Source organism: Pogoniulus pusillus, chromosome 32 (genome assembly GCF_015220805.1).
Source record: "Pogoniulus pusillus isolate bPogPus1 chromosome 32, bPogPus1.pri, whole genome shotgun sequence".
Lineage (NCBI taxonomy): Eukaryota > Metazoa > Chordata > Aves > Piciformes > Lybiidae > Pogoniulus > Pogoniulus pusillus.
In genome coordinates, this window is record NC_087295.1 from 12,073,017 (window position 1) to 12,086,086 (window position 13,070).

General features: G+C 48.7%; 1 protein-coding gene across 1 annotated transcript in view; it reads left to right on the plus strand.

Annotated features, from left to right (window-relative positions):
* ADCY1 (adenylate cyclase 1) overlaps positions 1-13,070 on the plus strand; it is a 174,394-nt gene that overhangs the window by 57,066 nt on the left and 104,258 nt on the right. The window lies entirely within an intron of this gene.

The following is a 13,070-nucleotide window of genomic DNA, read 5'->3' on the forward strand; positions in this document are numbered from 1 at the left end:
CAAACATCTTTGATCACATTGGGTGCTTCTGTGCTCCACAACCTCCCTGGGCAACCTGTGCCAGTGTCTCACCACCCTCACTGCAAACATCTTTGATCACATTGGGTGATTCTGTGCTCCACAATCTCCCTGGGCAACCTGTGCCAGTGTCTCACCACCCTCACTGCAAAGAACCCTTTCCTAACACCTGGTTTAAATCTCCCCTCTGCCACTTGAAACCCATTACCTCTCATCCTGTCATTACAAGACCTTGTCAATAGTCCCTCCCTCCCTTCAGATACTGGAAGGTCACTGTAAGGTCTCCTCAAATCCTTCTCCCAACTACAGAGCCTCAACTCTTGTAGCCTTTTCTTCTGCCTGTGTGTGCTATAACCCATTTGCATTTACAACACCTCTAAAGAGAAGACAGCACTTTGGGGCCAAGGGGCTGCACCAATATCCATGAATAACCATGACAATGACCTATTCATTCTCTCAAAAGTCTCCTTTGGTAGTTTATATCACACACTTTTATGACTCAATCTTCCCCAGCAGGTATGGAAACAATAAGGAAAACCACTATATTGTGGGGCTTGCTGGTGTCAGTGCTGGTGTCACTGGTCTGAATCTTAAACCTATTCAGATATAGTCATCTTTAAGGTTTGGACTAGATTTTTCTCTCTGTCTAGGTTACAATAGAAGGCCATGCTGGAATATAAAGGTATCACACCATTGATCTCTGTGGAATGATGATAGCTTATGGTAATAAAGGGCTTAAAGGGGCATTCAGACCTTATCACAGAAGATGCTGAGGCCCTCAAAGCCTGTGCATGTCACATAGCTGTCACAGAATCACAGAATGATAGGGGTCAGAAGGATTTCTCCCTTGTTCTGTCTCAAATTAGCTGTGAGAAGAGACCAGCAGCAGCCTCTCCACAGTGTCCCTTCACACAGTTCACAGGGTGTTAGGAGTTGGAAGGGACCCAAGGAGATCATCCAGTCCAAGCAGGACAATCCTATCTAACACAGATCACAGAGGAACACATCCAGACAGGCCTTGAAAGGCTCCAGAGAAGGAGACTCCACAGCCTCTCTGGGCAGCCTGTGCAGTGCTCTGGGACCCTTCCAGTCAAGAAGTTCCCCCTTGTGTTGAGGCAGAACCTCTTTTGCTGCAACTTAAACCCATTGCTCCTTGTCCTAACAGTTCTAGACAGCAGTGAAGTCTCCCTCAGCCTCCTCAGTTACGCACTAACCATCCCCAGCCCCCTCAGTCACTCCTCATCAGATTTATTCTCTAGGCCCTATTTCTTCTCAACTCCAGCCTGAACCTCCCCTGGTGCAACTTCTGTCCATTTCCTCTCGTTCTGTCACCTGACATTGATTTTTTGTGTTGCACTGTACAGGTGAGTGCTGAGAACACACTTGTGAAATTAATGTCACACAACACTGTGTCATGCCCAACAGAGCAGTGAAATATGATAATTAGCTGCCAGAAGTCTCACCACCAAAAATATTTTCTGGGCTGCTCTTACACTGCATTAGAATACCTCTAGGAGAGCCCTGCAGAGGGACCTGGCCAGGCTGGATGGGTGGGCAGAGGCCAGTGGGATGAGATTGAACAAGGCCAAGTGCAGGGTTCTACACTTTGGCCACAACAACCCCAAGCAGCACTACAGGCTGGGGACTGAGTGGCTGAGAACAGCCAGGAGGAAAGGACCCTGGGGGTGGTGGTAGATAGTAGCTGAAGATGAGCCAGCAGTGTGCCCAGGTGGGCAGCAGAGCCAATGGCATCCTGGGCTGGATCAGCAACAGTGTGGCCAGCAGGACAAGGGAGGTTCTTCTGCCCCTGTGCTCAGCACTGCTCAGGCCACACCTTGAGTGCTGTGTCCAGTTCTGGGCTCCTGAATTCAAGAGAGATGTTGAGGTGCTGGAAGGTGTCCAGAGAAGGGCAACAAAGCTGGTGAGGGGCCTGGAGCCCAGCCCTGTGAGGAGAGGCTGAGGGAGCTGGGGGTGTGCAGCCTGGAGGAGAGGAGGCTCAGGACAGAGCTCATTGCTGTCTGCAGCTGCCTGAAGGGAGGCTGTAGCCAGGTGGGGTTGGTCTCTTCTGCCAGGCAAGCAGCACCAGAACAAGGGGACACAGTGTGAAGTTGTGGCAGGGGAGGTCTAGGCTGGATGTTAGGAGGAAGATGCTGGCAGAGAGAGTGATTGGCATTGGAATGGGCTGCCCAGGGAGGTGGTGGAGTTGCTGTCCCTGGAGGTGTTGAAGCAAAGCCTGGCTGGGGCACTTAGTGCCATGGTCTGGTTGACTGGATAGAGCTGGGTGCTAGGTTGGACTGGATGATCTTGGAGATCCCTTCCAACGTGCTTGATTCTATGATTCTCTATAGCCAGGGTGAGAATTACAGAGTGATTACAGGCTACAAATTCATTCTGCAGTCGCTGGGGCTCAGTGTGTCCCAAGCTACCAGCTGGCAACACTCGAGAGCGTTTGAGAGGAAAAGAGATGTTGCTGACCTAGTTCACTTTTTGTGATCATTCCTGTGTTTTTGCTCTCTGAAGTACCAACATTACCTGTTAAAAAAGATTGTCTTTTTTTCATTAGACTTTCTTGTCTCAGACAGGTGCTCTGACCTAAATTCCGTGGCTGTTTTATGATAAAGGTCTCTAACCCAAAATGCTAAAACCTTTGCCTGGTATTTCTCTGCATGTCTATGAGACAAAAAAGGAAGGAGCACAGTCTTGGCTTGCCAGTGTGCACAGCCCTCTGGAGTTGTGTGCAGGTCTGTGTGCAGGTCTGTGTGCAGTTCTGGAGCCCCAAACACAAGAAGGTGTGGAACTGTTTGATCCAGTCCAGAGGAGGTCACCAAGATGCTTAGAGGGCTGCAGCAGCTCTGCTATGAGGACAGGCAACAGGAGTTGGATCTCTTCAGCCTGGAGAAGAGAAGGCTTTGGGGAGACCTTGGAGTGGCCTTCCAGTATCTGAAGGGGACCTACAGGTATGCTGTGAAGGGACTATGGACAAGGTCTTGTAATGACAGGATGAGGAGTAATGGGTTTAAACTGGCAGAGGGGAGATTGAAACTAGATACTAGGAAAGGGTTCTTTGCAGTGAGGGTGGTGAGACACTGGCACAGGTTGCCCAGGGAGGTTGTGGCTGCTCCCTGCTTGGAGACGTTCAAGGCCAGGTTGGATGAGGCCTTGAGCAACCTGTTCTAGTGGGAGGTGTCCCTGCCTGTGGCAGGGGGTTGGAGCTGGATGATCCTTGAGGTCCCTTCCAACCTAAACCATTCTATGATTCTATGCAAGAGAGATACCACAGATGAAACTATGAAGTTTCTTCCTTTCCCTACTTGCAACACTTCTCACCTGGCATGCTGTCATGGAAGATACATGTTCTGGCTTGCTCAGGCATGAGCTCTGCCCTGAGCCTCCTCTCCTGCAGGCTGCACATCCCCAGCTCCCTCAGCCTCTCCTCACAAGGCTGTGCTCCAGGCCCCTCACCAGCTTTGCTGCCCTTCTCTGGACACCTTCCAGCACCTCAACATCTCTCTTGAATTGAGGGTCTCAGAACTGGACACAGCACTCAAGGTGTGGCCTGAGCAGTGCTGAGTACAGGGACAGAGTAACCTCCCTTGTCCTACTGGCCATCATCAGAAATGTGTTTACAAGCCAGCTTTGAAAGTGCTGCCAGGGTGAAGGGGAGCAGACAGACCCTGCTCATTTTAAAATTCACTCTGATATTTACCCTGTTCTCTGTTGTCACAACAAGTGACCAGCCTCGATGGTGGCATCAACCATTTGTCACACTGCTGAGCTGCAATTCCACAGCAACACCAGAAGTGAATGCCAAGCACCAAATAAGTTTTGGATCTGAAAAAAACATGATAATCATTCACTTGGGATAAACTTCTTCCCACGTTGTCTGTAAATCTCAGCAGCAAGGCCATCCTCTGGAGAGCAAGAATTTAGTAAGGAATATTGTCAGCTGGGTCCTGCTCCCTGCCATTGCACTTGTTCTGTTCCTGCTCACTCACAGCGCCTGAGCTCTTCCCCTTTACTCCCCTTGTACCATCTCTCCATGTCCATTAACTTCAGATCATCCTTTCTCCATGAAATTGCACAATTGATTTGGCAGGAGGAAACCTCTAAGGTCATTGAGTCCAACCATCAGCTTAAGATCACCAGGGCCATTAAACCTTATGCTGAAGTAGCAAAGCAAGGCAATGTCCCCCTGCTCAGTAGAGGACCTCGTGAAGCCTCCAGGTGTGGGGCAGAGTGACTAGGAAGATGCCCATGAGAGAAAGACCTGGAGATGTTGACTGATAGTCAGGTGAAGATGAGCCAGCATGTGACAAGGTGGCCAAGAAGGCCAACGCCATCCTGGCCTCTGGCAGGAACAGTGTGCTGAGTAGGACTAGGGAAGTGATTGTCCTCCTGGACTCAGCACTGATCATAGAATCAATCAGGTTGGAAGAGACCTCCAAGCTCATCCAGTTCAACCTGGAAGTCTGGGAGGTCTAGGCTGGATGTTAGGAGGAAGTTCTTGAAGAAAAGCCTGGATGAGGCACTTAGTGCCATGGTCTAGTTGAATGGGTGGGGATGGGTGATCGGTTGGACTGGATGATCTTAGAAGTCTCTTCCAACCACGTTGATTCTGTTCCATTCTATTTTATTCTGTTCCATTTGTTCCATTCCATTTGTTCCATTCTATTCCACTCCATTCTATTCCATTCCATTCTATTCCATTCCATGCCATTGCATTCCATTCCATTTCACTGCATTCCATTTCATTGCATTCCATGCCATTGCATTCCATTGTATTCCATTCAATTGCATTCTATTCCATTCCATTGCACTCTATTCCATTCCATTGTATTCCATTCAATTGCATTCTATTCCATTCCATTGCACTCTATTCCATTCCATTGTATTCCATTCAATTGCATTCTATTCCATTCCATTGCACTCTATTCCATTCCATTGTATTCCATTCAATTGCATTCTATTCCATTCCATTGCACTCTATTCCATTCCATTGTATTCCATTCAATTGCATTCTATTCCATTCCATTGCACTCTATTCCATTCCATTGTATTCCATTCAATTGCATTCTATTCCATTCCATTGCACTCTATTCCATTCCATTGTATTCCATTCAATTGCATTCTATTCCATTCCGTTTTCACTCTATTCCATTCCATTGCATTCCATTCCATTGCACTCTATTCCATTCCATTGCATTCTATTCCATTCTGTTCTATTCCATTCCATTCTATTCCATTCCATTCCATTCTATTCTATTCCATTCCATTCTATTCTATTCCATTCTGTTCTTCTTTTTTTCCCAGTCTCCTGTGCTAAAATCCATCTGTCAGGCATTGGAACAGGTTGCCCAGAGAGATGTTCAAGAAATGTGTGTACATGGCACTCCCAGACATGGTTTCATGGGCATAATGATCTTAGGGGCTTTTCCAACCTGTTCTCCAGATCCTTCACCAGCTTTATTGCCCTTTTCTGAACCCACTCCAGCACCTCCTCCCTGGAGTGATGGAGGGCCCCAAAACTGAACAGAGTACTCAAAGTGTGGCTTCTTCTGCCTCATCACAGTATCACAGTATCATCAAGGTTGGAAGAGACCTCACAGATCATCAAGTCCAACCCTTTACCACAGAGCTCAAGGCCAGACCATGGCACCAAGTGCCACGTCCAATCCTGCCTTGAACAGCTCCAGGGACGGCGACTCCACCACCTCCCCGGGCAGCCCATTCCAGTGTCCAATGACTCTCTCAGGGAAGAACTTTCTCCTCACCTCCAGCCTAAATCTCCCCTGGCGCAGCCTGAGGCTGTGTCCTCTTGTTCTGGTGCTGGCCACCTGAGAGAAGATAGCAACCTCCTCCTGGCCACAACCTCCCCTCAGGTAGCTGTAGACAGCAATAAGGTCTCCCCTGAGCCTCCTCTTCTCCAGGCTAACCAATCCCAGCTCCCTCAGCCTCTCCTCGTAGGGCTGTGCTCAAGGCCTCTCCCCAGCCTCGTTGCCCTTCTCTGGACACGCTCAAGCATCTCAATGTCCCTCCTAAACTGGGGGGCCCAGAACTGAACACAGTACTCATCACCAAGGTGGAGACTTGATTAATAACCCTTCAATGGGGATGAAATGGTGTCAGCAAAAGACACCACAGGTCTCTGTATAGAATAATTTGAACTGCTGCTTAGGGACATTTTGGGTTCAAATTCCCTGCTGGGTTCAGACCTGCCTTCAAAACAATTTGATGCAGATATTACACATTTTTGGCTATCTGCACTACCTCCTTTGAGTGGAAGGAACATGCACAACATGCACAGCAGCCCTCCAGTGATTTTTGTCCTTTCTGCTTTATTTCAAGCACTTATGAAAAGGAAATAGAAATAAGAATCAAAAAAACCCACCCACATTTTATGCTCAAATAAAATAGAACATGTTGGACTTTTGTTCTCAGAATGGATAACAGGTTGCTGGGCTTAGGGTGGTTTTTTTTTGGGGGGGGGGGGTGTTGGTTTTTCTTCTTTCTTTTTAATTCCAGTTCAGCAGCTAAAGTGAAGGATTAGTGATCTGCACCGCCCGAGGCAGAAGTAATTTCTAGGGTGCCTGACAGCATGCTTATCAATGCATAATCATGTCCTCCTTGTCCTTTTTTATTCTCAGCATCTTGAATCTTTTGTCATTGCAGTGCAGGAGGAAATATGAAATTCATCATTAAAACCCCTGGTCCTGTTCTCATAAAGCAGCTCTGTGCATCAGCACCTTGCCTGCCAGCTAAAATGTCATCTGGACCACATGTGGGCACAAACCCCCCCTCCTTGTTCTTGTCACATATCTTGTGTGCAGCAGAGAGGTGATCCTGGTGGTACAGAAATTACAGGGCAAAAGATGATGCTTGATCCTCTGCAGAAGCTGGCCAGAGCAATCTCTGACTAATGTCAGTGGACTAACTACTGGCAGTCGTAGCCATGAGGCCACATTGCTGTCCCATGGATGACTTAGTGGCTACTGCAACTCCCAGGCTCTCCTCCACAGAGCTGCTTTCCATAGAAGGGACCTCAAAGCTCATCCAGTTCTAACCCCACCCTCCATAGGCAGGGACACCTCCCACTAGAACAGCTTGCTCAAGGCCTCATCCAACCTGGCTTTGAACAACTCCAGGGAGGTTGTGGAGCACAGAATGTGTGCAGCCTGCTCTAAGGTAGGGTGTCCCTGGGCATGGCAGGGGGGTTGGGACTGGCTGATCCTTGTGCTCCCTTCCAACCCTGACTGCTTCTGTGATTCTAAGTGTGTGAGAGGTGAGTGCCTTATCTGTATTCTGACTAGTTGCACCACTCAGCAGAAGAATGAGTGATATAGCTCACTGATATTTTCTTCCTCACAGCCTAGGGTTTAATTTCTCTCAGTAAAAAGCCCAATTAGCCTCAGACCAACACAATCAGCTTCTCCAACCTCCCTGCCATGGGCAGGGATGCCTCTCAACTAGACTTGGTTGCCTGTACCAAGTGTAGACTGTACACTTGTCTTTGCCAAACTTCATTAGGATGAGAAAATTGCCTTGAGATATTCCAGGATGAGAAAGCTGCCTTGAGATGTGCCAGGGTTGGACAGTAGGAAAAATCTCTTCCCTAAACAGGTTGTCAAGCTCTAGAGCAGGCTGCCCAGGGAAATGGTAGAGGGATTAAAAAAGATACATAGGTGTAGGAAGAGGCAGATGGTTTAGTGGTGACCTGAAAGTGCTAGATTGGACTTGATGCTCCTAAAGGTCTCTTCCAAGCTGAACAGTTCCATGATTCTAATTTTAGGTGCGTGGTGAGCCTGTGCCATATTGGAAATGTGTTCTGTGTTACACTGAGGCTTAAAGATGAATTTATTCCATCACCCAACCACAACCTTACACCCTTCTATGATCAGGAAAAGGAGAAAACAAGGAGTGCTACAATTCCAGGCACTCTGATCTGCTGGGATTCACTCCCACTGCTGCAGGCTAGACTCCAAGGCCGAGCAGCAGCAGTAGAGATGGGAACTTCTGTTCTCTGCTTTGTTAGCCACATTTGACTGCTGAGATCCTTACACAGAGACAGGACAAAGTGCTGTAGAATCCCAGAATCTCAGTGTGGTTGGGGTTGGAAGGGACCACTGGTGATCATGTTGTCCAACCTCTGTTCTAAAGCAGGGTCACCCAGTGCAAGTTACCCTGCATCACAGTGGGTGAGTTTTGAAAGTCTGGAGAAAAGGAACCATGCAGCATCTCTGGGCAGTCTTAGAATCATAGAATCAGCCAGGCTGGAAGAGACCTCCAAGATCATCCAGTCCAACCTAGCACCCAGCCCTATCCAGTCAACCAGACCATGGCACTAAGTGCCTCAGCCAGGCTTTGCTTCAACACCTCCAGGGACAGTGACTCCACCACCTCCCTGGGCAGCCCATTCCAATGCCAATCACTCTCTCTGACAACAACTTCCTCCTAACATCCAGCCTAGACCTCCCCTGCCACAACTTCACACTGTGTCCTCTTGTTCTGTTGCTGCTTGCCTGGCAGAAGAGCCCAGCCCCACCTGGCTACAGCCTCCCTTCAGGTAGTTGTAGGCAGCAATGAGGTCTGCCCTGAGCCTCCTCTTCTGCAGGCTGCACACCCCCAGCTCCCTCAGCCTCTCCTCACAGGGCTGTGTTCCAGGCCCCTCACCAGCTTTGTCGCCCTCCTGTGGACACCTTCCAGTACTGCAACATCTTTCTTGAATTGAGGAGCCCAGAACTGGACACAGCACTCAAGCCTGAGCAGTGCTGAGCACAGGGGCAGAGTAACCTCCCTTGTCCTGCTGGCCACGCTGTTGCTGATCCAGGCCAGGATGCCATTGGCTCTCTTGGCCACCTGAGCACACTGCTGCCTCATCTTCAGCCTACTGTCCTCTGTCACCCTCAGTGGACAAAGATTATGCTCATGTTAAGGTGGAACTTCTGTGTTCTGTTTTGTGCCTGTTTCCCCTTGTCCTATCACTGAGCACCATTGAAAAGAGTCTGACCCATACTGGTCCCCCCGTTGGACTCCCTCTAGTAGTTCCCTGTCTCTCTTGAACTGGGGAGCCCAGAACTGCACACATTACTTCCTCTAGGCTGCTTTCAGATATTGAAGTGCTGCTCTAAGGTATCCCCAAAGCCTTTTGTTCTCCAGGCTGAACAGCCTCAATTCTTTCAGCCTGTCTTCACAAAAGAGATGCTCCAACCCACTTCGTGGTCCTCCTCTGCATGGACCACAAAGTACACTCCAGATGAAGACTCACCAGAGCAGAGTTCCAGAATCACCTCTCTTGATCTGCTGGCCACACTGCTTCTAATGCAGCCCAGGATGTGATTTGCCTTTTGGGTTACAAGTGTGGCAGGATCACCTCTCTTGATATGCTGGCCACACTGCTTTTAATGCAGCCCAGGATGTGATTAGCCTTTTGGGTTACAAGTGTGGCAGGATTACCTCTCTTGATCTGCTGGCCACCCTGCTTCTAATGCAGCCCAGGATGTGATTTGCCTTTTGGGTTACAAGTGTGGCAGAATCACCTCTCTTGATCTCTTGGCCACACTGCTTTTAATGCAGCCCAGGATGTGATTAGCCTTTTGGGTTACAAGTGTGGCAGAATCACCTCTCTTGATCTGCTGGCCACCCTGCTTCTAATGCAGCCCAGGATGTGATTTGCCTTTTGGGTTACAAGTGTGGCAGAATCACCTCTCTTGATCTCTTGGCCACACTGCTTTTAATGCAGCCCAGGATGTGATTAGCCTTTTGGGTTACAAGTGTGGCAGAATCACCTCTCTTGATCTGCTGGCCACCCTGCTTCTAATGCAGCCCAGGATGTGATTTGCCTTTTGGGTTACAAGTGTGGCAGAATCACCTCTCTTGATCTGCAGGCCACACTGCTTTTAATGCAGCCCAGGATGTGATTTGCCTTTTGGGTTACAAGTGTGGCAGGATCACCTCTCTTGATCTCTTGGCCACACTGCTTTTAATGCAGCCCAGGATGTGATTTGCCTTTTGGGTTACAAGTGTGGCAGAATCACCTCTCTTGATCTGCTGGCCACACTGCTTCTAATGCAGCCCTGGATGTGACTTGCCTTTTGGGTTACAAGTGTGGCAGAATCACCTCTCTTGATCTCTTGGCCACACTGCTTTTAATGCAGCCCAGGATGTGATTTGCCTTTTTGGCTTACAAGTGCACATTGCTGACTCAAGTCCAGCTTCTCATCCACCAAGTCCTTTTCTGCAAGGCTGCTCTTAATTTCATCATCTAACATCCTGGATTGTTATTGGGGATTTATCAAGCTGATGTTTCACCTGTTCCTTTTTGGTCAGCCTTCTGTGAAGGAAAACAGGTCGCTCCCATCCTTGCACCTGGGGGAAAATATATATTCTAAGGCTTTTAGTTTTGGGTGTTTTTCATTCTAGAGCAAACTTCTACTTGCTATGTAATTTAAATTCTTTCCAAGTTTTCTGTCCCCCATTACCTCTTCAACTGAAACTGATTTCATTTGGAATTGAGCTTCCCTTCAGGCACATTTGATTAGGAATTCCCCAGTCTGACAAGGTAATAATGAACTAAATCTGAATCACAGTTGTTATTTTAATTGCTGATGACTTTTTCCCTACCCTGTGCAGGCCAAATGAGGACAAGTAGAAAAGACTTCTAGAATTTTCTGATCTTGATTAGGAAACTCTAGAATCATAGAGTCAACCAGGTTGGAAATCATAGAATCACAGAACAGTTTGGGTTGGAAGAGACCTTTAAGATCATCCAGTTCCAACCCTCTGCTGTGGACAGGGACACTTCCACTAAACCAGGTTCACACAGGAGCACAGGATGTCAGGGGTTGGAAGGGACCCAAAGAGATCATCAAGTCCATCCCCCCTGCCAGAGTAGGACCACACAGTCTAGCTCAGGTCACACAGGAACACAGCCAGACAGGCCTTGGAAGTCTCCACAGGAGGAGACTCCACAGCCTCTCTTTGGAGCCTGTGCCAGTGCTCTGGGACCCTTACACTAAAGAAATTCCCCCTTGTGTTGAGGTGGAACCTCCTGTGCTGCAACTTACATCTATTGCTCCTTGTCCTATCCCAGGCAGCAGTGAGCAGAGCCTGTCCCCCCACCCCTAACTCCCAGTCCTCAGATATTTATAAACATTGATCAAGTCCCCTCTAAGTCTTCTCCAGACTAAGCAGCCCCAGGTCCCTCAGCCTCTCCTCATAAGCCATGCCCCCCAGTCCCCTAATTGTCCTTGTAGCCCTCCACTGGACCCTCTCCAGCAGATCCCTGTCCCTCTTCAACTAGGGAGCCCAAAACTGAAGACAGCATTCAAGATGAGGTCTCAGCAGGGCAGAGTAGAGAGGGAGGAGAACCTCCCTTGATCTGCTGGACACACTCTTCCTAATACACCCCAGGATCCCATTGGCCTTCTTGGCCACAAGAGCAAGTTGCTTAAGGCCCCATCCAACCCACCCTGGAACACCTCCAAAGAGATGGAACAAGCTGTTCTGTTCCTATACCTAGCAGTGCTTCACTGCTGTGGGAGAAGGGAGTCTGGAGGGTTTTCTGACTTGAGTGTCCTTTTCAAAGTTAACTAAGTCTTCATTAACAGTGCAGGAATCCTCATTAAGGAGGATAAGACAGTTGGCAGAGGCAGCCCAGTTTGGCATTCCAAATGCCAGGCTAGGACTGTCAGTTTAAAGTCCAAATGCAGGGCAGAATGCTGTGAATGAAGGAAAGAGAGGTCTTCAGCTATCATCTTGCTTCATTGCTGAGGTCTGTACAGGGAATGCCAAACCATTGACAGGCAATTACAGCCTCTGAAAGGAATCTTGTTTCTCAGCATGTGTTTTCACTTCAGACCTTGTTTGTGCTGAGTGAAGATTTACAGCAGGAGAAGAGAGTACACCTTCCAAAAATAGCTTCAGTTGGTCATTTGGCCAAGATTTAATCTTCTGGGTAGGAAACAGCTGTAACAAGCCTAAACAGCATCGTTGATCAATGAGAAAGGTGAAGATGTGCAAATACATTTCTCCCTACTAGGCCCAGTGATTTGGACTGTGACACATACTGAGGCTGCCTCATACAGCAGCATTTGTCTCCAATAAGAAGGCCTGCAACTTGAGTGTTGTTTTGTCTAGTCAGAGTTGTTGCTAATGGATTAGTGCTCCCTATCTCCTTCTTTCAGGCTTTTACTTGTCACCACCGGTCCCCATCAGAGGGAGAAGCCACTCAAGCATGAATCACAGAATACATCTGGTTGTAAAGACCACCAAGGTCATCCAGTCCAACCTTTGACCCAACACTAAACCATGTCCCTAAACGCCAGGGTGATCACCCTCAGGGATGGTGATTCCAGTACTGCCCTGGGCAGACCATTCCAATGCTTGAGAACCCTTTCAGTGAAGAAGCATTTCACAGCATCACAGTATCATCAAGGTTGGAAGTGACCTCATAGATCAAGTCCAACCCTTTACCACAGAGCTCAAGGCCAGACCATGGCACCAAGTGCCACGTCCAGTCGTGCCTTGAACAGCTCCAGGGACGGCGACTCCACCACCTCCCCGGGCAGCCCATTCCAGTGTCCAATCACTCTCTCAGTGAAGAATAACCAGCCTAGAGCTCCCTTCAGACAGTTGTAGGGAGTGATGAGGTCTCCCCTCAGCCTCCTCTTCTCCAGACAGAACAATCCCAGGTGCCACAGATACTCCTGATAGGTGATGTGCCCCAGACCCTTCACAAGTCTCACTGCCCTTCTCTGGACACAGTCCAGCACTTCAATATCCTTCGTGTAGTGAGTGGCCCAGAACTGAACTGCCTTAGAATCATAGAATCAACCAGGTTGGAAGAGATCTCCAAGTTTGGAAGAGACCTCCAAGCTCATCCAGTCCAACCTAGCACCCAGCCCTAGCCAGTCAACCAGACCATGGCACTAAGTGCCCCATCCACTCTTCTCTTGACCACCTCCAGGGACAGCAACTCCACCACCTCCCTGGGTAGCCCAATCCAATGGCAAATCATAACAACCCCATGAAAGAACAAGGTGTGGAGTGGAGTGGAG